This window comes from Xenopus laevis, chromosome 3L (genome assembly GCF_017654675.1).
Source record: "Xenopus laevis strain J_2021 chromosome 3L, Xenopus_laevis_v10.1, whole genome shotgun sequence".
Classification (NCBI taxonomy): domain Eukaryota; kingdom Metazoa; phylum Chordata; class Amphibia; order Anura; family Pipidae; genus Xenopus; species Xenopus laevis.
The window spans coordinates 11,668,399-11,695,504 of record NC_054375.1 but is presented as its reverse complement, the minus strand read 5'-3'; the positions used below and the strand labels follow the sequence as shown (position 1 = coordinate 11,695,504).

Genomic DNA, 27,106 nt, shown 5'->3' with positions numbered 1-27,106 from the left:
ATGAAGAGGAGAGGCCTGGATAGAAAGAGGAGTAATAAAAAGTAGCAATAACAATAAATTTGTAAACTTACTGAGCATTTGTTTTTAGATGGGGTCAGTGACCCCCCATTTGATATCTGGAAAGCATCAGAAGAAGAAGGCAAATAAAAAAAACTTTAAAAAAGAAATAATGAAGACCAATTGAAAAGTTACTTAGAATTGTTCGTTCTATAACATACTAAACGTTAACTTGAAGTTGAACCACCACTTTAATATGAAGGCCCCACCTTACGGTAGAGTACCCCCACCCACACCCACATTTTTACCTACCTGACCCGCAACTGCCTGATCTGCAAACTGATCCGCGACTCGCTGACCACCATAAAGCAGGAAGTGCTGTTGCTGGAAACCAGAAGTGATGTCATCAGAAGTGGGCTAGGCAGGAAAAAAACATTTTTAAAAACTTTTAAAGGAATAAAACTGTTACTGTGTCTCACACCCACTTGTTGCCTTGAATTTATTGCAGAAAAACTCAAAACATCAAGAGTCTGATGAGTAAATAAAAGCCTAATAAATCATATCATGTCCCCCCGCTGTCAGCCGAGTCCATTTGTTGTTCTGTCGGGCTGTGAAATTTCTCCTTGTTTATCTGGAAATGTTCCAGCTCATCCCTTCATCAATCAATAGAATGTTCTGCATTGTCTCCTATAGAGTGGAGAGGGCTGAAGAGTCACCCACAGCTGCACCCTTTCTCCCACTCCCAATGACCCAGGAGGTTTGTGCTCCGTGTGTATCGGGGTCCCTACAAATATACTTATTTCTTGTGTGCCCTTTATTCTAACCCCATCCTCTTCTACAATCACTTTTCTCTATAGTGTCACGATACCAAGGCGGTGGGTTTTGGCCCAAAAATAACGTGGGAGGGAGCTTTTCTGAGGTTCAGTGAAGGCTTAATAGCGGATGATTTCTTATATCGTAGATTCCTGTGGAAAACCATCATGAAGGCCAATTAGGGGAAAATTTGGGTTAAGTGTCGTGGGCGTCAAGTTTTTAATGTGTTTTATTGTGATTCCTCTTTATGCTGCATTAGATTAAGGGCGTCAAGAGGGAAAATCACTTCTTTATTATTTGTCTGTCCTTGCTTTCTGCCTCTGCAAAATAATCCCCCTTTTCTTTCCTTCCGAGAGCTTAGACCTGGCATTTTCCGGATAATGGATCTTTCTGTAATTGGATCTTCCTACCTTAAGTCTACTAGAAAATCATGTAAACATTAAATAAACCAATAGGCTGGATTTGCTTCCAATAAGAGTTAATTATATCTTATTGAGATCAAGTACAATTTAATGCTTATTTTTACTGAGAAAAAGGCAATTATTTTTAAAAATTTGAATTATTTGGATAAAATGGAGTCTATGGAGACGGCCTTTCCGAAATTCTGAGCTTTCTGGATAATGAATCCTATACCGGTACCAACTCATCCTGTATAAACCTCTTCCATACTTTATTTGCGCCAGTCCCTGCCCCTCTGAGCTTACAATCTATTTACCATACCGCAGAAAACCAAACAAACCAAGAAGTTGTTTCACCCAATGCAGGTAAATAATCTCATTATTAGGGTGTCTCTGATGAAGGGTCCGTCCCAGAACATTGTATGATTACACAATAAGCACAGAGTAAGCTCTCCGTGTGGATTTGCTCTGAGTTGTACTTTGCTATTATTGGTGGAGGGGGAGCCAAGATCAGAGTGCTGAGAAATATTTGGAACAATATAAAAACACCCTACAGATAGTAGGACAAATAGTGGGTATGGGGTGCTGTAGAATAGAGCCCGAAATGAATACAATGTTCCCTGTGTTTGGCAATACTGTACTCATGTGGGCATGGCTTGGCACAGAACGTTGGCATCACCCCAACCTTGAGATTTCCAAGTGGTCAAGGTGCTGGGGAGCCCAGGTAGGGAGCTGTGTTCTGCACCATAAAGAGCAAAGAATTGCAAGTCTTTAGGGCCCCTGCACCCATGAGATTAGCAGATACACCCATGTGCCCCTCATGTGTTACCCACACAAACATTAGCCGGCGGTCTCTGTTGGGTGATGCTCGTGGCGCAGGTAATGTACCTTGTAAAGTCATGTTGTTCCATAATGGATGTGAGTGGGATGGTAAATATTTAATGTCTCGTTATCTTGTTCATTTCCACAGGGGCTGAGTCAGGAGCTTGTACTTGTCTGCCTGTGAGATATACTTTATAAATATATAATATACAAAAGCCATGAATATCTTGTAAATTTTATCCTTATAAACAGTGAGTTCTGATGTCATTTCTGTCACATGACTCACTGAAACTTGGGTATTATAATAAAAAAAGTACCCCAGTTACAAAATATGAGGATATTAGAAGTTACCTCGGAGTTCCATGACCTGTATAAAAGCACTGTGCTTCGGCTCGTGTTTTTATATGGTCATGAAACTCCTCAGTAACTTATAATATCCTTATATTTGGGAAATTTATTCAATATATATATATATATATATATATATATATATATATATATAATATATATATATATATATATATATATATATATATATATCCCATTAGATTGTGCCTTTAATGCACCTCCAGGTCCTGATGCTTTGTGCATTTATAGTTAACGATCCAGAATTATTGATAGATGTTGTTCCTATCTCACCCAGTTTTCATTGACACCAAATGGAGCCCAGGCTAAGTGCCCTGCAGTTTGTGGAATCAGCACCAGGGGGCACTGGTACGACCCACAGCATTTCATGATTAGAAAGCAGGAGAAATTAGACCATGCCCCCTAATTGCCCCATCATGCCCACAAACTGACCCAAACCCAACCCACTTTCCAGTTTCTCCACCCTTTTGGGGCGTAAAATTCAGCACCACCCCATCAAAATCAGGAAAACTGGTAGTACTGTTAATACACAGTACTCTCCCCTCATCTGTACTCTCCCCTAGTACAGTATCTCCTCATACAGTCTCTCCCTCATACAGTACTCTCCCTCATCTACTCTCCCTCATCTGACTCTTCCTCTTACAGTACTCTCCCTCATACGTACTTTCCTCATCACTATCCCTCATTCAGTATTCTTCTATACAGTACTCTCCCTCATACAGTACCCGCTCATCTACTCTCCCCTCATCATACTCTTTCTCATACAGTACTCTCCCCTCGTACTGTACTCTCCTCGTACAGTACTCTCCCATAGCTACTCTCCCTCATTCAGTACTCTTTCCTCATACATACTCTCCCCCTCATACAGTACTCTCCCCTCATACAGTACTCTTTCCTCATACAGTACTCTCCTCATACATACTCTCCATAGCTACTTCCCTCATCAGTACTCTCCCCCTCATACAGTACTCTCCCCTCATACAGTACTCTCCCCTCATACAGTACTCTCCCCTCATCTGTATTCATCCATCATAAAATACTCTCCCCAAACCCATCCAGCATGATGGAGCTGTAATAGGGGAGCTCTGAATGTACGGGAGTAAAATAAGCAGCTCAGACTGGTAACAACAACAGCCAACAGCTTCATAACCAGAGGACACCGAGCGGACTATGGGAAAGCACGAAAGAAAGCTTCCCGGTAAAAATGACCACGTTTTATGCAAAACGAGCTCACTTCCAGGATCGCAACTCGTCACAAGATTGTGGCGACTCCATAAGCAGCAGCCCAACGCACAGAGTGCGCTATCCAATCAAGCGTCCAGTACAGGCGACACACAGCAGAATACTCACCGCTCACAGTTACATCGATGAAAGAGCTGTTGGCGACGTTGAGGACGGAGATACAGGGAGACTTCCGATCAGCCATCTCCTCACTGCGCACAGATATTAAACAGGTGGCTGTACGCACTGATCACCTAGAACACAAAAGGGCAGAAATAGTTACATCACATACTGAACTGATAGACACAAACTGCGCATTAGAAGAAGAGGCATCATTTAACTGCTAAAATGGCTGATTTAGAAGACCGGAACAGACACAATAACCTCAGGTTAAGGGGTATTCCGGAATTAATTCCCATACAGGAACTTAAATACATATGTTTGTACCATGATGGGAGAATTACTCCTGGACACGCCACAAGACCAGATACTGCCAGATAGAATCCACAGACTACCTCCAGCCAAGAATGCCCACCAGGGCCCAGGGACACCATTATGAGAGCCATTACTATCACATTAAGAAAAGCTACAGCAATGCTTCTGGAATAAAAAGACTTCCAGATAAATACAACCACCGCAAAGCTTTGCAGACTTGTCAAGCTACAACTGTTACTGAGAAACAACAGCATATCATACCGATGGCTATACCCAGTGAAGCTGTGGATAACAAAGACGATAACCAGTAATAATGAATACACCATAACATGCAGAACAAGTTCTGAAACAGTGGGGTCTCACACCTGAAGCACCAAGCCATACAGGAGACAAACCCAAAAACGGCCACGCATTTAGCCGGAATGGGCACCCAAACAAGACAGAGCAGAAAGAGCCACAAAGCTCGGATAGATGCAGAAGAAGCAGACTCAGACACTTAGAAAGTGCAAGACACATCAGACAAAAGAAAGAAGGACCAGTTTTTGCACCAACTAAAGAAAAATTTGACTTGATCATTTTTTTTGCTCCCAAAATCTAGGAGCCCCCTTTGGAGTGGAAGCCAATTGAGTATTAGAGATGATTTATTTGTTAGATGAATATCGATAATTATAAATTGTAGAGTGTATATGATGAATATTATCATGTGAGTGGTATATTGATGGATGATTTATATTTATTTGTAGAGTGTAATATAGATGGATTGAATATAAATTGTTAGTTTGTATAAGATAATGAATATATTCTGACATAAAGGTGTATCAGATTGGAGAATATATTAAACACAATAATATTGAGAGTGTAATAGTGGATGGATGAAAAATATTTTATATCTGTAGAGTGTATATAGATGAGAATATTTATTAGGTGATATAGATGAAATGAATAATATTTTGAAGTCGTAATAGATGGATGAATTATATATTGTAGAGTGTATATTAAATGATTAATATATTGTAAGTGCATATTGAGAGTATATTATAATGTTATTAGATGGATGAAATTGTAGAGTGTATCTAGATGTTGAATATAACTGTAGAGTGTATATAGATGATGATATATTGTGTATATAAGTGATGTTGAAATATGTATTTTGAGTGTATAAGATGGATGAATAATATGACACACTATGTATACAGGTTAGATGAATTACAATATATAGTGTGAGTGTACGATGTGAATGTATATTAGGGTCTGTAGAGTGTAATGATGGAATGAATATATATTCCTGGTAGAGTGATACCTAGATGAATATATATATTTAATAGAGTGTATAAGATGAATGAATTATATATTGTAGAGTGTAATAGATGGATGAATAATATTTTCGTCAGAGTGTACATAGTGAATGATATTATTCTAGAGTTGAATAGATGGAGTGATATATATATCTTGTAAGTGTATATAGTGGATAATATAATTCTGTAGGTATATAGATGGATGATATATATTAGAGTGTCATAATGAGAATATTATATATATTCTGTAGTGTATAATTTGAAGAATAAATATATATCTGCTAAGAGTGTAATAGTATGGATCAATTTATTGTAGAGTTGTTTAATAGAAATATATGAATTATATAATAGAGTGTGTATATAATGGATGAATATATTTGTCATGTATATAAGAATGATGATATTATGTGTAAGAGTGCTTCATTAGATGAATGAATATACATAGAGTGTAATAGATGTGAATATATATTGTAGATGTATTAGATGAATGAATAGTATATATGAAGAGTGTATCTACGATGATAATAATTTTGTAGTGTATATAGTGGTATGAATTTATATTTATAGAGTGTAATAGATGGATAATAATTTTATCTGTAGAGTGTAATAGATAATATCATATAATATATATATAATCCGTAGAGTGTATAAATGACATATAATTATATTAGATTGTATATATGAATAATATTATTGTAAGTATATATATTTAGATTATGATATATATTCCTGTAAAGTGTCATAAATAGATGATGAAATATATATCTGTAGATGTATAATGAATATTATATATACTATAATTTTCTGTGAAGTGTATATGATGAATATATTATGAGAAGCAGTGTAAATATAATATATAATCCTGTAGAGGTATTATAGATGTATGAATTTGTAGAGTGTATTAGAGGAAGAAATATTAATTGTAGAGTGTATCTTGTATGAGAAGTTATATTGTTGAAGTGTAATAGTACGATGAATAATATTATTTTGTAGGGTGCACTATAGAGAGATGAATATGTCTGTGTATTTATATGTAATGGATGAATCAATACTATTTAGAGTGTAGTAGTTAGTGAATTGAATTTATCTCGTAGAGTGTATATGAATGGATTATTATGAGTGTAATATAGATGGATTTAATAGATAACACACAGATGTGTATATAGATGAAAATACAAATTAGAGATGTTAAGATGATGAATATTTGAGTATATAAAGAATTGAATATATATTTGAGAGTGTAATATAATAATGATATAGTGTATTCGTAGAGTGATGATAGAGAATAAATACTTGTAAGTGGGTTTGATGGGAATGAATTATTATAAGAGTTATAGGAATGGATGAATATGTAGTAATGTATATAATGATATATATTTGTTAGAGTGTATAGGATTGAATAATAACATATATATATGAGTGTATATAAAACATAAAAAATGAGGGAAATAATATATCCTGTAGGTGTATATATGAAGATATATGTCGTGAGTGTATAAAAGATGATAAATCTTAGTGGGTGAGTTAATAATAGATTGCGATGAATATATATTGTAAGTTATATAGTGATGATAATTTATCTGAGAGTGTATATAGATTGAATATGTCTGTAGAGTGTATATAGTAATATATCAGTAGAGTGTTTAGAGGAATTATACTGTATGAGTTATAGATATAATATACTCTATAGAGTGTGTATAATGGTGATATATATATTTGTAACAGTGTTTAATAGAAGTGAAATAATTCTGTAGAGTGTTCATAGATGAATTGAATTATATTATAGCAGTTTAAGATGGATGAATATATTTTTAGAGTGGATATTAAATTGAATGAATATAACTGAAGAGGTAATTGAGATGAATATATATTTATAGAGTTATTAATAGTGATGATTATAGTCTGATAAGTGTTATAGAAATATATATATATATAAATAATATCTATTCTATCTGAGAGTGTATAGGATGAATATTTAGATATTTATGAAGTTATATAGATATGTTTAATTGTAGAGTAATTATCTTTTGTATGAATATATATTGTAAATCATAAGTGATGATTATATATCTGTAATGTATAAGTGGATGATATTATTCTTGAGCATGTATATAGAAGATGAAAATAATTTTGTAGGTGCCATATAGAGGTGATATATATCTGTGGTGTAATTATAGATGGATATTTATGTTGTAGATGTGTAATAGATGATGATTATTCTGTAGAGTGTATATAGATGGATGAATATATATAATTAAGTGTAATAGATTGGATGATATATATTGTGAGTGTATTAATAATGAATACATATAAGTAGAGATATATATGTATGAAATAATTGGAGGGTATATATGATGGTGAATAAAATCTTGAGATATTAGATGATAAATAAGTAGAGGTATATAGATGCATTATTGGTGAGTGTATAAGATGGAAATATAATTTATAGTGGTGTATATAGAGGAGAATAATATCTGTAGAGGTATAAGATGAATTATTGAGATGTATAAATGAATGTTATTAGTAGAGTGTTAGTATGAATTTATTGTAGAGTGTATAAGATTGATAATATCTGTAGAGTGTAATAATAATGAATTATATCAGTAGATTTAATAATTAATATATATTGTAGAGTGTAAAGAGAATATTTATAATGTATAAAGGATATATATGTAGATGTATTTAGATAGAATATAATGATGAGTGATATAGAGAATAACTGTTGAGGTAAGATGGAATATAATTTTAAAGGTATTAGATGGATGATATATATCTGTAGTAGTGAATAGAATATTGAATTATATTGTAAGTGTATATCCATAGATCTATGAATAAATATATCTGTAAGTTGTACAATGAAGTGAATATATCTTAACTAGATTTGAATATGTATGTAGAAGTGTATAGATGGATAATATACTGGAGTTGTATAGATGAAGTATTACCTGGGTGTACATGATGAAGGAAATTATTCGTAGAGTGAATCGATGAATAATATTATAATTCGTAGAGTGTATATAGATGAATGATAATATATCTATAGGAGTCGTTATAATGAATGAATATTTATAGAGTGTAATAGATGAGGAATGAATATATATGTGAGTGTATATATATGAATGAATATATATCTGTGAGTGTAAGACTAATGAATATATATGTAGAGTGTAATTCTGATGAAGAATTTTCTGTAGAGTGGATATAGATGAATGAAATTATATATATTAAGAGTGTATATTCTATTGGTGATAATTTTAAGTGTATTATAGTGGTTTTATAATATTAATTTGGGTGTCATAATAATGAATATACTTCTATGATGTGTATAGAGAGAATAATATCTGTACCAGTGTTATAGAGGAATGATATATTTGGTTAGATTTATTGATAATGAATATATATCTGAAGAGTGTAATAGAGATATATATCTGTAGAGTGTATAATAATGGTTAATATTTTATAGAGTGTTTAATGATTGATGAATATTTCTGTAAGTATGTGTATAATGATGAAATATATCTTAGAGTGAAAATATAGGGATGAATTTAATCTTAGTAGTTATATATATGATATATATTCTGTAGATGTGGTTATAGATGGTGGGAGGATATATTTATATTGTAAGAGTGTATTAATGATTGGATGGATTGAATATATATGTATGAGTGTAAATATATATGAAATATATATCCTTAGAGTGTATATAATGAATGATATATATTTCTAGAGTGTATATGAATGGATGAAATATATCTGTAGAGTGTTATGATTGATGAAATATACTTAGAGTTGTATATAGATTGAATATAATCTATAGGTTTTACAGGATGATGAAATATATGTAGAGTGTATTAGGATGGATTAATTATATCTGTAGAGTTTATAAGTGGAGTGAAATATACTGAGATGATATACATAATGAGAATATTATAGTCTGTAGAGTGTACACGATAGAAAGAAAATATTAATTTTCTGTAAGTATTTATAGATGTTTGATATGGTATCTGTGGTTATATAGGATGGATTGAAAATTTATTGTAAAGTGTATAAGATGAGAATAAAATTTGTGGAGTGTACTCAGAATGAATAATATCCGTAGAGTACATATCGGAATTGATATTATCTGTAGATTGTTATAGATATGAATATATATCTAATAGAGTTAAAGATGAATATAATATCCTGTAAGAGTGTATTAGATGTGATAATTTAAATCTTTGGAGTGTACTAAAGAATGAGAATATATATTCTCTAGAGTTAATAAGATGGATAATATATTCTTCGTACGTGTAATAATGGTGAAATATCGTTAACAGGTATAATTATATAAGGAGATATATATCTGCAGGTTAAGATAAATAATTAATTATTATTAAATAACTGTAGAGTGTATAGTTGAAAAATATATTTTATCTTAGAGGGTAAAGAGGATCAATATAATACTGTGAGTGTAATGAGATCAAGATATATATATAATAGAGGTGTAGATAGATGTGATGAATAATATCTGTAAGGTAATAATGATGAATATATATCGTAGTGTTCAATATAGATGAATGATATATTCGTATAGGTGTATAGTGGTAATATTTATACGTAGAGTGTTATTATCGTGAATAATACTGAAAAGTGCTATAAATAATATATAAGAGAAGTGGTTATATGGTGATATAATTTTATTATTTGTGTATATAGATGGGATATAATTCGTAGAGTTGTATATAAATTTATTATGATGATAATATTACTCTGTAGAAGTGGTATATAGATGAATTAATTAATTGTATTTGTGTAAATAAATATTGATCGAGATTGGTATATTAGTAATGTATGAATTTTTTGTAAGAGTGTGAAATTTTTATATAATTGAATTATATATATATTGTAGAGTGTATTATTAGATAATATGTAGAATTGTTATTATATATGAATTATACTAATAAGTTTTAGATGTGAATAATAATATTTGTATATAAATGTGATATTAGGTAATAATTAATGATATATTTATTTGTATATACAGGAGAAGTGTAACGTGTATCTATAAAGTCTGGAGGTATAGATATTTGGTAATGGTATATACTGTGATTTAGAATTAGATGACATTGTGATATATATGTTAGAGGTATGATGGATGATTATGTAGTATATTAGATGAGGAGACTAATAAATTTTCGTTAGATGGTCTTATAGAACTGTGAATGTACGTAAATCTGTAGAGTGTTGTATTAAAATTATGCAGATTATCTGTAGTGTAAAGATATTTATTTGTGAGTATATTTTAGATGAAATGAATATATATCAGTTAGAAGTATGAGATAAGTATTGTAGAGTGAATAGAATAATTATTATCTCAGAGTATAGATAGTATGGTAATATTAGAATTATAATTCGGAGAGTGTAAAATAGATAGATGATATAATATATTGTAGAGTGTATATTAGATTAAATTATATCTGGTTAGTGTGTATCTATATGGATATATATATTATTATATTGAGTATATAGATGGATGATAGAATATTTCTGGAGAGTTGATAAATTAGATTAATTATATTCTTAGGGTTATAGATGATATACAATATTTGAGTGAGCTAATTATATGATAATAATAATTAGATGTGAATTATAGATTGTGAGGATATATTTCTGTAGAAGGTTATATGATGAAATTAATTAATCTATAGAGTGTGTATATAGCAATGGTTGAATTATAATCGCGTTAAAGTCCTTACGTAATAGAGGTGAATCCACCCATAATATGAATAGTGTATGAGATAGAGATGAAAATATACTATTCTCTAAGGTGTTATAGATGAACTATTAGCGCTGTAGTGTATACTACCCTGATACTTACATAATATCTGTACGAGGGGTGGGTAATATTGAGAAAATTATCCTTATAGATATAATGCAATGAATATAATTCTTAGATGTATCATTATTGACCATGATTGCGCCTTCAACCAATCATATTGTAGATATTGTTTTGTATTTAGCAGACATAATCGTGACCAGAGTGTTAACTTGGACTTAAGGACGGGTTATGGGAATAGAGCTCTCATTCACTTGCACTGTGATGTGGAAGTCTACTATTTGCGCTGTATACTTGTGTTTTGGGTCTGCAGAGCCATAGGTCGCTTCAGGGGAATAGAACCGAGCCTGGACTGGCGTGTTTGTTAGAATTTGGGCAGGCCCTGCATATAGCCATCGGCTACGGTATCAGCCATTCAGAAGAGAAGACGGTCTATTCTGGCACAGATATATTCCACTACTGCCTGACAGCGTCTGTTGGGTTTAATGACAACTTACCACTTCTCCATACTTAGTTGCCTTCGTTAGTACCCATTGCCTTTACAATTGACTTGATGTTCTCTGCACGCTAGCGCTTTAACCAGTATCAGGCTAGTCCGCTCACATAAATTTATATGACGCTTTCCCTGACTGGCAGTGTGATTGTGCGTCTCCTTTAAGTCCTTTAAGTTAACTTTAGTATTTCATAGAATGGCTGATTCTAAGCAACTTTTGGTCTTCGTTATTTATTTTTTTATAGTTTTTTTTATTATTTGCCTTCTTCTTCTAACTCTTTCCAGATTTCAAATGGGGGTCACTGAACCCCATCTAAAAACAAATGCTCTGTAAGGCTACAAATTTATTGTTATTGCAACTTTTTATTACTCCTCTTTCTATTCAGGCCTCTGCCTTTCATACTCCAGTCTTTTATTCAAGTCAATGCGTGGTTGCTAGGGGAATATGGACCGTAGCAACCAGATTTTGGAAACTGCAAACTGGAGAGCTGTTGAATAAAAAGCTAAATAAACTCAAAAACCATAAATAATAAAAAATGAAAACTAATATCATACTAAAAGTTAACTAAAAGGGGTTGTTCACCTTTGAGTTAACTTTTAGTATGATGTTGAGAGTGATATTCTGCGATAATTTGTAATTGGTTTTCATTTTTATTTGTGGTTTTTGAGTTATTCATCTTTTTTATTCAGCAGCTCTCCAGTTTGCAGTTTACTAAATATGGTTGCTAGGGTCCAAAATACCCTAGCAACCATTGACTTATTTGAATAAGAGACTGGGATATGAATAGGGGAGGGGCTGAATAGAAAGAGTAATAAAAAAAGCAATAACAGATCATTTGTAGCTTTACTGAGCATTTGTTTTTAGATGGGGTCAGTGACCCCCATTTGAAAACTGGCCAGGGGCAGTGTCGGAATGGGCTGGCGGGACACCGGGAAAAAATATTCAAATTGGTACAAAACAATATACCAGTCTCCTAATCTGTTACCCCAATGGAGCATCCAAGTGTTGGAGAGCTGATTGGTGCCATTTTCCCTGTGCTCCCAGGCAGGGCAGTCCTAAGAGTCTGAGTACCCCAGGGTAGAGCCCTGCAGGGTGTTGGGTACCCCCCAAATAAGCAGCGAACCTGTAGGTTGTAGGAAGGACTTTCAGATGCAGGTTGGGGGGTGTGAGAGTTTGCAGGTCAAGTTTTATTCTTTTAAAAATGTTTTTTTTTCTGCCTAGCCCACTTCTGATGACGTCACTTCCCGTTTCCAGCAATAGCACTTCCTGCTTTATGGTGGTCAGCGTGTCGCGGATCAGTTTGCAGATCAGGCAGTTGCGGGTCAGGTAGGTAAAAATGTGGGTGTGGGTGGGGTTACTCTACCGTAAGGTGGGGCCTTCATATTAAAGTGGTGGTTCACCTTCAGGTTAACATTTAGTAAGTTATAGAGCAAACAATTCTAAGCAACATTTCAATTGGTCTTCATTATTTATTTTTTAAAGTTTTTTTTATTTTCCTTCTTCTTCTGATGCTTTCCCCATCTAAAAACAATTTATTGTTATTGCTACTTTTTATTACTCCTCTTTCTATCCAGGCCTCTCCTATTCATATTCCAGTCTCTTAATCAAATCAGTGCGTGGTTGCTAGGGTAATTTGTACCCTAGCACGCAGATTGTGGAAACTGCAAATTGGAGAGCTGCTGAATAAAAAGCTAAATGACTCTAAAACCACAAATAATAAAAAGTGAAAATCAATATATCATACTAAAAGTTAACTTAAAGGGGGGGCGGATCCAAGATGGCAGCTCTGTACCTTATCTTTAATCCTGCTTTAATCCCGAGACCATTCAATAGAGTGGCTGGTTATAAAGTCTACATAAGCAGAGCGACGATATGGACAAGCATGTTTTTATTGTTTCTTTTTCTGTTCTGTGCTAAATTTTTCTTTTCTGTAATGGTGTACACTGCTGAGAATGTATATGTCACTACAAAATGATTGGTATAGCAGTAGTTTCGTGGAATGTTAGGGGACTCAACTGCTCAAAAATTCAAAAGAGCCTTACTATTTGATTATGTTTAGAAATATCGCCCCGCAGTATTGATTCTTTTGATTCTTCAGGAGACTCATCTGACCGGCCAGAAATTGCTAGCCCTCAAACGTTTCTGGGTAGCGCACGCCTATCCCTCTCCTTTTTCAACCCATGCGAGAGGAGTGTCCATACTGATTCGGAAAGGGGTGCTGTTTGATTTTTTAGATGTCCGCATGGACTTTTATGGCCAATACATAGTACTACGTTGCAAAATCAATAACCAACCACTAGTGCTTGTTAATGTATATTGTCCTCCCCCCTTCTCATTGGCGGTTCTGGAACAAATTTATAAAATCATCGCTGGTCTACCTGCGGTGCCCATTTGCATGCTGGGAGACTTTAATAACGTGGATCCCCAGTTAGACAGGTTGAGCCAGGCTAAGCACCACTGTCTAAACCTCAAAACGTGGACTGAATCCTTAGGTCTTTTGGAATTGTGGAGATGGAAACACCCGACAGAACAGCAATACTCCTGCTATTCCCCCAGTTATGGCTCACTGTCACGTATAGATATGGCTCTCGCCTCCGCTGATTTTGCACAGATGGTCGAGTCGGTGGAATAACTCCCTAGGGCATTTTCGGACCACTCCCCGTTATCAGTGATTCTGGCACTAGGCCCCAAGATAGCACGGGCAAACTGGAGACTTAACCCGTTATGGCTTACTCATCCCCAAATTAGGGACCAAGCCCAGGAGGAATATGTTGCATATTGGTCCATCAATCAAGGCACGGCCTCTCCTGCTCTGTTAAGGGACTCATCCAAAGCTGTTGCCAGGGGTGTCTTGATTAAGGAAGTTGAGACTGCCTAAACTTTAAGCAAAGCAGAGGTGGTGTGGGCAACAAACTGTGTCTGAGTCAGGCCCAAAGCAACCTTGAACTTGCGCAAACTAAACTAACAAAAAAGAGACTCCTCTAAACCAGAAGGTGTTTGATCAAGGGCACAAGGCAGGGAAACTGCTGGCCAGACCTACTAACCTACGGGACTTGCAGACCCTGATCCTGAGAGTCAGGAACTCCAGGGGGACCTTGGTCTCTAAGTCACAGGACAATTTACAGTGTTTTGCCAGCTCATTACTCTGATGAACAACTATCCGAATTCCTGGGCTCTATAGAATTCCCCCACCTGATGCCTGAGGAGGCTCTGTATTTGGATAGTCCAATCACTAAATTAGAGGTAGCAGATGCCCTGGCCTCACTTTCGACGGGTAAAACCCCTGGAGAAGATGGATTTCCAGTGGCGTGGTATGTCATGTAAGGCAAACCCCTTCTTCTTCCCTCAACAAAATATTCCTAAACTCAATTGAAGAAGGCACTCTTCCTCTCTCTCATTCCATGCTGCAATCATAATTCTGATACAAAGGAAGGGAAGGACCCTGAACAATGCGATGCATATAGGCCAATCTCCCTGATCAACACAGACACCAAAATATTTGTCAAAATCAGAGCAATGCGATTGGTTAAGGTGATCTCCTCCATCATTCACTCCAATCAAACGGGTAATGCCTGAAAAATCCACCTTGACTAACCTCAGACGGGTGTATACACATCTACAAACCCAACATTACAACATAGGCTCCAGGATAATAGTATCTTTAGACGCCGCCAAAGCGTTTGATTCAGTAGAATGGATGTACCTGTGGGAAACTCTCAGGTGCTTTGGATTTGGCCCCATTTCATAGGCTGGATCCAGCTTCTATATCAAAGGCCAACAGCTTGGATTAAAATTCATGGGGCACTCTCTGATCCCTTTCTATTGGCATGGGGCACCAGGAAAGGGTGTCCCCTGTCGCCGCTTTTATTTGCCATTGCCATCGAGTCACTAGCCCTACTCATTAGGCAGAATCCAGACATAAAAGGGCTAAAAATGGGCACTCTGGAGGATAAACTGGTGCTTTACGCTGACAACCTTTTGCTTTTTCTGGCCGACTGTCAAGACTCTTTATTGAAGACAACATTGAGCCTATAACAAACAAGGGAAAGTTGTGCTCACCACTAATTTTTAAAACCATTAGGAGGGGGTGCAATGAGGCTGTGACCACAAAATACATATAGACAAATACAAGAGTCCTCTGCACTCAACCCATTATCAATATATTTAAGACGGAGACATTTTGTCCATACCGCTACTGAAAAATGCCTTACCCTTTAAACAAAACAGGGATTGTTTGTCCATATATTGCAATATATTTAAGCTGGCCAACTACGTCACAGTCATCCCATATCTGGCCAGTCCTACGCTCAATTTTATCTGATTCATTAAGAATTCTATTGCTTCATTATACATTTTACAAAGGGACTAAGTTTTACCTTAGTCCCTTTGAACATGATATTTTTTGCTCAAATTTCTCCACAAGCAACATAACTCTCCCCTGTGGGTTCCCATAACGTAGAATTATATTCGTAGAATAAACTCCATTCTGATTCCATTCCTATGGGCCAATAAAGTGCCCAGGTTATCGTGGAACGTAATTACGGCCCCAATTCTAGAGGGTGGACTCGGACTCCCACATTTGTATTGTTTTTCAGCAAGTCAAATCCACCACATGCTCAGCTGGTTCCATGTAGATGAATCTGATGCGGGGTCAGTCCTTCTAGCCCTACGAGTGGGATCATGGGAAGCCCTCAGGAACCTGCCTTATAGGAAGCTAGCGGATTATACGTCCTGCCCCTCTACCGTTACAACTCCATACAGAGCATGGACTGCGGCTCACAAAACGTCAGGTCATATCCCTCCAATTCTGTCACCATATCTGCCGTTATGGAAGAACTCCCACTTGCACCACTTTGTGAGTCTCCAGGACTTTCACTATTGGTCACAGTTGTGGATCAAGTTTTCGGATGACCTACTGGTGGAGAAGAACTTCCCTTCGTATATACAACTGAAGGCCAAAGTAGAAGCCCAGACCATTCAATTTTATAGGTATTTAAAACTCAGGCAAGCCCAATTTGGTTCCCTTACTCTGGAATTCAAGACCCCTCCGTCCGAACTCACACTTAGGGACCCTCAGACCCGGATGCTTACCTCTCGACTATACTGAGGCCTGATTGGCTTAATCCCCTCACCTTTTGATAGTGCATATAGGAACAGTGGATAATAGTCTGGGAAGGGAGTGTGACTGTGGGATAGCAGGTATAGTAGGGAGAGATGGTGCCTATAGTAACAATGGGATAATAGTCTCTGGGAAGGGAGTGTGACTGTGGGATAGCAGGTATAGTAGGGAGAGATGGTGCCTATAGTAACAGTGGATAATAGTCTCTGGGAAGGGATTGTGACTGTGGGATAGCAGGTATAGTAGGGAGAGATGGTGCCTATAGTAACAATGGGATAATAGTCTCTGGGAAGGGAGTGTGACTGTGGGATAGCAGGTATAGTAGGGAGAGATGGTGCCTATAGTAACAGTGGGATAATAGTCTCTGGGAAGGGAGTGTGACTGTGGGATAGCAGGTATAGTAGGGAGAGATGGTGCCTATAGTAACAGTGGATAATAGTCTCTGGAAATGAGAGAAGATGTGAGTAGTGTTGGAGTTAGTACTACAGTGGTGCAGGCATTGAGGGAAGCCTGGGGGGAGGGTCACAAGGACATTGGACTTTAAGTTGTTTATGAACTACAACTCCCAGAATGCTCAGTCTTTGGCAGGACATTTATAAATAAAAGAAATGTATAATAAATCATTGACATTCTCCAACAGGGGGTGAAAGTCCCTATAAAATAAAAAGTGGCCAGACTATAAACTAATATACCATAAGAAAACATCCCTCTCATTCCCTGTCTCTCTCTGCCTTTCCCCAGAGCCTTCCCTATCTGTTCCTCCTCCTCTCTGGACTACCAGCCAGCTGAAGATTCCAGGGCAACTGTTCTATACACTGCTGCCTAGCAACGCTGGAATTCCCACATTGTGTTCCAAGCCTCACTATGGCCTGGTTGGTTGATATCAGTAAGCCCCGCCCATCGCCGAGGAGCAGGAGCTGCACGTGGAGCAGGTGAGGGGGAGGTGGCTGTAAAGTTGCAGATGGGAATATTGGGGACAAGAGAAGATATTGGAGGACACAGAAGGGATTTTCGGGTGCAGGAGAAGATTCTTTTTCGGGGTCTCAGCCAGAGAAGAACAAGTGACATTGGTATAAAACATCCCAACACTCTTCGTTCTCAGTTTGGAGCGGGACCTCTTGGAACTGCGTTATAGGTAATTGCCCTTTAAATTAACTCTTTGCTGTACACAGTGATCTTTTCATTTATATTTTCAGCACTTTTTGAATTATTTTCATTTTTGTCCTGAAGCTGTCCAGTTTTATACAGCTACACCCACTTGTTACTCATAATGAATTAATAATTAATACACACTTATTTATTTACACACCTGCACACGCACATAACACGCAATTCTGCCGGTTGTACACGTATGCGCACTTACACTATTTGTTTTTCTTTTTTTTTTATTTATCGCATCGTCTGTTTTTATTTTTTGCATAGAAAGATATTTTATCGCCATTGTGAATAGCGTATTCGCTGCGCAATACCTTTTGTATATTATTTTGGGGATGATAGTGCAATTTTGTTGATTTTTGGTGCATTTTTAACCATTTTGTTCTCTTGTTTCTGTCCGTAAAACCTTCATCCAAGCCGAAATATTCAAACTGGGATTTCTGATTTCACTAGGTGGGAAAAAAACGCATTTAATGTTTTTTTAATAGTTTTATTGGATTTCCTTTTTCTGTGTTATAATAAAACAGTCGCTTGTACTTGATCCCAACTAAGATATAATTAATCCTTATTGGAAGCAAAACCAGCCTATTGGGTTTATTTCATGTTTAATGATTTTCTAGTAGAAAAAAAGCATTTACATTTTGTGGTTTTATTGGATTTCCTTTTTCTGTGTAATAATAAAACAATAGGTTGTACTTGATCCCAACTAAGATAATTAATCCTTATTGGAGGCCAATTGTCTTAATTTAATGTTCTTAAGGTATGAAGATCCAAACTACAGAAAGGTCCGTTATCAGGAAAATCCCAGGTCCCGAGCATTCTGGATAACAGGTCCCATTCCTATATCTAATTCAGTGGAACTTATTTCTGATCACTAGTTATAGCAATGGGTGCAAAAGTGCACCGGAACCAGCAATTATTGTCACTTTTTGTCCAATAAATATCTGAGACTGCCATTGATAAAACCCTTGTCCCTCCCTCCGTGTAACTGATCGCCTCCCACTTAAGGGTTAACTCCGCAGATGAGCATCAATCTCAAGATTCACTTATCCCCTATTTATGACATATATATATATATATACCCTATTTATGACACAAAAGTCCAATTTTTTTCCTTCCGATCGTAAGCCCCATTGTATCCGGGATGTACAAAGAAAAAGCTATTTACTGAAAAATAAGGTTTTTTTTTTAATAAAAAAAAAAGAAAAAGCTCATTTGGTGCTGATTAGTGCTTTGGTGTTGCCCCCTGCCAGGGTAATAGGATAAATGCTCATAGTGGTGTAATTAGCTTTATTCCAATCCCTCATTTTGATGATTAATGTCGTCTTTAGGGCCCCCTGCTGAGAATTCCGAATTAAAAATAACAGATACAGGAGTCGCAAAATCACTTGTGCCTTTTTAAAGGAGAAAGAAAGCTACGCAGTTTATTGCCAATAGATTAGCTGCAATAGTGCAAGCTACATTACGATATTTATTCCAGCAGCTGCCAATCAGGGGCGTAACTATAGAGGAAGCAGACCCTGCGGCTGCAGGGGGGCCCAGGAGGTATAGGGGCCCCATGAGGCCCTAATTCATATACAATTTCAATAAATATTGGAGAAACAAGTCAACCTCTAAACATTTTGTAGGCCTGAAAAATAATTTGCTGTGGGGCCCAGTAATATCTAGTTACGCCACTGGCTGCCATATTAGCTTGCTGTGACATCACTTCCTGCCTGAGTCTCTCCCTGCTCACTCATACCCCTGGGCTCAGATTACAGCAGGGAGGGAGGAAGGAGCAAACTGAGCATGCTCAAGCCCTAGCGCTGGAGGTTTAAGCTGAAAACAGGAAGTCTGATACAGAAGCCCATGAGTACACAATAGAAGGAAAGAAATGTGCTGTTTCTTTTGACAGAGGACTCAGAGCAGCATTACTTTGAGGATTTACTGGTGTATTTATATAGACCTTTCTGATAAAGCTTACTTAATTTTAGCCTTTCCTTCTCCTTTAAAAGCAAGAAAAACTGATACTGATAAAGGGGTGTGAGTGCAATGAATAGGGCTGGAGCTGAACATACTTCATACTTTCCTTCTATTGGGGATCATTCGATTTCCAGTGAATATATAATCCCCTCACATGATGGACATCTGCTTACCAGGGAGGGGTCTGTTTATACAGGGCACAGGCCAGAAGAGCAAAGTCCTTCCTGTGCTCCGACTTCCTTCATAAGTCCTGATTTTAATCTTAAATGGGTGGTTGCCCTGTAAGTTAACTTTAAGGATAATATAAGTGGTCAATACTAAGAAACGTTTCAATTGATCCTCATTATTTATCTCTTATAGTTTTATAAGAATTGTTTGCCTTTTTCTTTCAAATGGGGGGGGGTCACTGACCCCGTCTAAAAACAAATGCACAGTAAGGCTACAAATGTATTGTTATTGCTACTTTTTATTCCTCATCTTTCTATTCAGGCCTCAACTATTCATATTTCAGTCTTATTCAAATCAGTGCATGGTTGCTAGGGTAATGTGGACCATAGCAACCAGATGGCTGGAAATTGCAAACTGGAGAGCTGCTGAATAAAAAAGCTAAATAACTCAAAAACCACAAATAATAAAAAATAAAACTCTCACTCTCTACATCATACTAAAAGTTAATGCAACTCAATGCATGGTTGCTAGGGTAATGTGGACCCTAGCAACCAGATTGCTGAAATTGCAAACTGTAGAGCTGCTAAACCCCTTAGTTGTCTTTTTTTATTATTTGTGGTTTTTGAGTTATTTAGCTTTTTATTCACCAGCTCTCTAGTTTGCAATTTCAGCCATCTTGTTGCTAGGGGCCAAATTACCCTAGCAACCAAAAAAGAGACTAGAATATGAATAGGAGAGTAAAAGAGTAGCAATAACAATAAATGTGTAGCTTTACAGAGCATTTGTTTTTTAGATGGGGTCAGTGACCCCAATTTGAAAGAGTCAGAAGAAAAAGACAAATAATTAGAAAAATATAAAAAATGAAGACCAATTAAAATGTTTCTTAGAACTGGCCATTCTATAACATACTAAAAGTTAACTCAAAAGTGAACCACCCCTTTAACATTCCTGAGAAACTCTGCAAGTTCTTCGACATTCGTACATTCGTCTCGAGGGACGCCATTAATTAGCGTAAACGCAATGATCACCCCATGCTGCTGCCAACTCAGCGCCGTTTCATCAAGTCTCGCTGCTCCCGCTATCTGTCACTTATCTGTAGTCTCACCGCTCTTTGTGACGCGCTCTGATTTCCAGGTGACACTGAGAGCAGCTGACAGTTGCACAGACCGAATGTCAGCGCATAAGGAAATACTTATTATATCTCCATTTATTTGACTTAACCGAATTCAGCCGGGGGGTCCTAGCCGGGACCTTGTAATTGATTTAATAAAGTGAGAAAGGAGGGGACACTTCATTCCATTCCCTCACCCGTAACCATATACTTAGGTCCAGGGCCCTCACAGTCCTGATTGGTCGGTTAACATATGGCACTTGCCAGGGATCTTAGTTATTCCAGCTGCCATCTACTCTTTCTAGAGTCCTTCATCAGGCTCCCACAATACCCCGAAGCTGTTTTAGGTGAAAAATTCCAAATTCCCTGACCTGATTGGTGGGCTCGTGGGCAGGACCACCATCAAGGGGAGTTTACAGGATACTAAAGGCAGGGGCCCGAGAAGTGGGATTGGCTGTTAAAAGTTTCAGCAGGGTGGGCAGAGTTGAGGTGGATCAGGGGTTTGTTTATCAGTGGGTCGTTTTTTTGTTTTTTTTAATTGGAGCACCATTCTCCTCTTGTATAATAATAATAAGGCCCCCAATAATTTAGTAGCCCAGGGGTTTCTGTCTGGGTAAAGTTTCCAACCTTCGGAGGGTCGGACACTGTAATGAAGTAAATAAAGTCTCTGTATAAAGCCCAAACCATCAGCCCTGTATGGGGGGAAACGTGTTAATTGCAGTGTTTGTCCTCCCCCCTCAAACACAAACACTTGATATCGGCCCAGATAAGAGGCACTTTCCTTCCGATAAGTAGTTGTGTTGCTCTTCCATGGAAACGGCAGTTTTCAGAGGAGGGGGGTTTGTTTTAATGATCCCGGTACTCCTCATATCTGGAATCCAATCATCTGCATCATTGGTCGCTGTCTCTTACCTTCTGCAAGGGCAAACAGAACCCTGCTACTCTCCTCTTTCCTTTATTAGCTATATGACGTTTAAAGGGGAAGTTAACCAAAACTTTATTATTTTTTTTTGCAGAATGAAAGAAAATTGCTCCCTGCCAATGTATAACCTTGATGACGCTCCTGACCCAGTTGCCAAGGATCAAGTAGTCTGAGTCAGATTTGCTATTAAACTCCATGGATCGCAGTGACGCCAAACTCAATGGGCAGTTGGAAGCCTCGTTCCCCCGCTGTTTCCGTCATGGCTAAAGTTACTGATCAACTCGCAGTTCAAGAGTAAGTTTTATGTTGTTTGAAAAGTGCATTTTAAAGCCTGAAACTGTTTGAATTGAGGCAATTTTAGGGAATAGGAGGCTTTGCAGCTTCTGAAAACGTTTTATTCTTTGCTGTCAGTCGTTGTATTGGGTCACAGTCTGGCAGTTGATTGGCTGAGCCAGGGTCAGACTATTGGGGTACTGGGAAGTCCTGCCCCCTGTCAGGTCCCAATAGTTTAGGAATCTGTGATGGGGCTGACTACTGAACTATATTTATTAAAGGACTGGCAGGATAAGAATTGGTAATCATAGGGCCCCATACTACTAAGTTTACAGGGCCCTCTTTCCCCCCTTTTCCACAGGGCCCCTGACAGCTGTACCCCCATTGGCTGCCTTGGGGAGAGCCTTTGGATTAGGCAATAACATCCAAAACAACTATATCATCTGACCTGTAGACTTAACATCAGGACGGAAACAGCCTCTAGGTGGCGCTGGTGCTTGTGATAAATTCTGCAAGTTTTTGAAAGAGTCCAAAGAGTTTATACAGGAAAGAACATTCCTTCTCTGTATATTTGTATTTATACATATGGGAGGAGGTGCCATATTGATTCCCTTAGACAGTACAGTATGAGGGTATAGCTTATTGTGTGCCCAGAACATTCCTTCTCTGTATATTTGTATTTATACATATGGGAGGAGGAGGTGCCATATTGATTCCCTTAGACAGTACAGTATGAGGGTATAGCTTATTGTGTGCCCAGAACATAATATTATGGAGCAGCCCCTGATTCTCACTGTATTCACAGGTGGTCGATGCCCGAGGAGGGCCCAACCTGAAAGCAATGAGGATACGTCCCAAAAAGATCCGACCCTTTGCCTCGCGAAGGCATCAAAGCAAGCAGGTGGCGGAGCTGAAGAGCGGTATCTCAAGTCTATGTAAGTAAAGCTGCCCATAGATGTAAAGATTTTTAAAAGATCCAATCGTTATCGTGAGACCACTAATATTTCGAAACGATTGTTTAAATGTACGATGTGTCCATCAACTAAAAATACCGTTTCGGGCGAAAACTGAGGGGAGCTGCCTGCTTGGCCCTGCAGACATAGATACATTGTACTGGGACCCATCAAGATTTTTTACCTGGCCGATCAATTTTCTGACAGATATCGGACGAAAAATCGTAAGATGTACGATCGTTCGAATCCCACTGAGCGCAAGATAATTTCGAAGGATTGGTCGGACTTCGCCAAATCGGTTGTTCGGCAAGAAAAATCTTTGCGTCTATGGGACCTTAAGAGCCAGTCCCCCACTATCAGCCAACAGGACTTCTAATTGTGTTAAGTTGCAAATGATTTAGTGTTTGTCTGTGTATCCCGCAGACTGTGGAGCATCGAGCACCTCCCCAGAGCATTCCTCGTCCTGCAGCAATCACTCCCATACTGACACCGACACTGAACTCTGCATCCAGCACCGACTCCGGCTTCTCTTTCCTACACCCCGCCTACTGGAAAAGGTCAGCATTTTTTTTTTTTTTGGCATAAAGAAATACTGATGTGAATGCCGCTATTTCTATTTGCTAATGACGTCTATGCATTTCTGTGGAAGGGAGAATATTTTTGAACATGTAAATATGAGATTTTCTTTGTGCCCCAATTCCTTCATCCCAACTATGCAGTAACCCAGCCTTCAGCAGGGGGCAGAAGAGAGCTCTAGATTTTAGCTTGATAATGTGTTTAAAGGATAAGTAAACCTTTAAAATAAGTGATTGTAAAACTGATTAGGGGGCTATTCTAAGCACGTTTCAAATTTACATTCATTATTTATTTTGTTTTTATTCCAAGATATTAAGGGATACGTGTGCTGTTAATATGAATGAATTTTGTTCCAACAGCGCCACCTGCTGGTCAGTTTCCTTGACTACTTGCTGGTCAGACTGGTGGGGAAAATGACCAGCAGGTGGCGCTGTTGTAACAAAATTCATTCATATTCACAGTACATGTATCCCTTAATATCCTGGATTAAATAAATAATGAATGTAAATTACAAACGTGCTTAGAATAGCCCCCTTATCAGTTTTACATGATGTAAAGAGTACTACTCTGACGCAAATTGCAATTGGTCTTCCTATATTTTAATTTAGGGGTTTTTTGATTATTTTTGTGCAGTGACTACAGTTTGACGTTGCAGCAGCTATCTGGTTGCTAGGGTATTGCTTACCCTTAACAACCGCCCATCGGTTTTAATGAGTGGCTGGAAGGTGAATAGGGACAATGACCATTTAGCCTCACAAAGCTGCTGGGGTCGGTGACCCCCGTTGGGACTCTGATAAGAAGCAGAAGACCAGTTAAAAGGTTGCTAAGAAGAGGACTTTCTATAACATACTTATGGTTAATGTAAAGCAGCACTGGCCCTTTAAAGAAGTGGATCCCATGGGGCAGACTGTAATATGTGTAATATTAAATGCATGGGGTTTACTGTACACACCACGTTGTGCCTCAATATGCAGAGGGTGCCTCTAAATAAAGGGGGGGGAGCCTTTGTTAGCATTTATTAAGCTATTATTTATACTTCCCCTTTATCCTGTGAACCCAAATCCTCCTCATTAGGGTTGGACTCAGTGTGTATATACAGTATATTCAGGCAGCTATTAATACTTCTGGATACTGGAAGTATCGGAGATTTCTTTGGGGTGTATGAGACCCCCCTGAATCTTTTAACCGTCTAATCTCCGTGTGAGATTTGTGACGCTCATGTTTGTACATGGATGTTTTATAATGAAGATTTTGTACCTCTGTCTAGGGAATATTATTCTTTCTACAATAAACTTTACATACTTGTATATGAGGCTCCCAGCAGGGGGCAGTGTTTTCTCTCCCTATTGTAAATAATGGGATTAACCTGTAGTTTCCCAATGACTTTATAGCGAGGTGCTTTAACTGATTATACCTCCCCGGTGGGAGATTTCTTGCTTTGTAAATAACTTACACCCCCAGCTGGTAAAACATTGTCTCCAAGGACCAGAGCCGACCCCCAGCTGTTGCCCCCGGGTCCCTCCTGAAGTTGCTCATTCACGGCTTGTGCCTTGTGGGAATATTTTCTCTCCAAACAATGTGGGAGGGGGAACTGGATTGTGATGTCAGAGTTGGACCCCTCTGAGCTGCTTCTGAACAACTTTCTGTGCCATAGATTGTACAATCTACTATTCACCAGGTCTATGGCTGGCTTGGAAAGGGTTAAAAGAAAAAGCATATAGGGGCTGTCACTCTATAGTAGGAAATATGTGATTACAAGGGAGCTTTATGCAAGTCTAACACTGCAATCACTATATCAAGCCACTAACCCCTAAGGGGTCCCTTAACTCCAGGGGCTGTTCCTGCTGAATTGTGCTTAGTACAGGGAATACCTATGCTGCCATAGTTTTATGGGATCTCTCTGTACAGACTATGAGCAAACTTAGGGGACTGTTCCTGCTGAATTGTGCTTAGTACAGGGGAATACCTATGCTGCCATAGTTTTATGGGATCTCTCTGTACAGACTATGAGCAAACTTAGGGGACTGTTCCTGCTGAATTGTGCTTAGTACAGGGAATACCTATGCTGCCATAGTTTTATGGGATCTCTCTGTACAGACTATGAGCAAACTTAGGGGACTGTTCCTGCTGAATTGTGCTTAGTACAGGGAATACCTATGCTGCCATAGTTTTATGGGATCTCTCTGTACAGACTATGAGCAAACTTAGGGGACTGTTCCTGCTGAATTGTGCTTAGTACAGGGAATACCTATGCTGCCATAGTTTTATGGGATCTCTCTGTACAGACTATGAGCAAACTTAGGGGACTGTTCCTGCTGAATTGTGCTTAGTACAGGGAATACCTATGCTGCCATAGTTTTATGGGATCTCTCTGTACAGACTATGAGCAAACTTAGGGGACTGTTCCTGCTGAATTGTGCTTAGTACAGGGAATACCTATGCTGCCATAGTTTTATGGGATCTCTCTGTACAGACTATGAGCAAACGTAGGGGACTGTTCCTGCTGAATTGTGCTTAGTACTGGGAATATTGATGCTGCCATAGTTTTATGGGATCTCTCTGTACAGACTATGAGCAAACTTAGGGGACTGTTCCTGCTGAATTGTGCTTAGTACAGGGAATACCTATGCTGCCATAGTTTTATGGGATCTCTCTGTACAGACTATGAGCAAACTTAGGGGACTGTTCCTGCTGAATTGTGCTTAGTACAGGGAATACCTATGCTGCCATAGTTTTATGGGATCTCTCTGTACAGACTATGAGCAAACTTAGGGGACTGTTCCTGCTGAATTGTGCTTAGTACAGGGAATACCTATGCTGCCATAGTTTTATGGGATCTCTCTGTACAGACTATGAGCAAACTTAGGGGACTGTTCCTGCTGAATTGTGCTTAGTACAGGGAATACCTATGCTGCCATAGTTTTATGGGATCTCTCTGTACAGACTATGAGCAAACTTAGGGGACTGTTCCTGCTGAATTGTGCTTAGTACAGGGAATACCTATGCTGCCATAGTTTTATGGGATCTCTCTGTACAGACTATGAGCAAACTTAGGGGACTGTTCCTGCTGAATTGTGCTTAGTACAGGGAATACCTATGCTGCCATAGTTTTATGGGATCTCTCTGTACAGACTATGAGCAAACTTAGGGGACTGTTCCTGCTGAATTGTGCTTAGTACAGGGAATACCTATGCTGCCATAGTTTTATGGG

The 27,106-nt window shown here is 37.9% G+C and overlaps 1 protein-coding gene and 1 long non-coding RNA gene across 2 annotated transcripts in view; one reads left to right on the top strand and one right to left on the bottom strand.

The window, feature by feature from the left end:
* LOC121401060 overlaps positions 1-369 on the bottom strand; it is a 1,758-nt gene extending 1,389 nt beyond the window's left edge. The window contains exon 1 of the long non-coding RNA XR_005966089.1: positions 310-369. This is a non-coding gene — a long non-coding RNA (uncharacterized LOC121401060). The remainder of the gene's footprint in view (positions 1-309) is intronic.
* The window catches only part of LOC108705915 (WD repeat-containing protein 91-like), a 123,594-nt gene extending 98,392 nt beyond the window's left edge, over positions 1-25,202 (top strand). The window contains exons 4-8 of the transcript XR_005966027.1: positions 17,517-17,910; positions 22,188-22,387; positions 23,172-23,301; positions 23,743-23,876; positions 24,529-25,202. The gene's annotated coding sequence lies outside the window, so the exon portion shown is untranslated. The remainder of the gene's footprint in view (positions 1-17,516; positions 17,911-22,187; positions 22,388-23,171; positions 23,302-23,742; positions 23,877-24,528) is intronic.
* Positions 25,203-27,106: the final 1,904 nt, after the last annotated feature.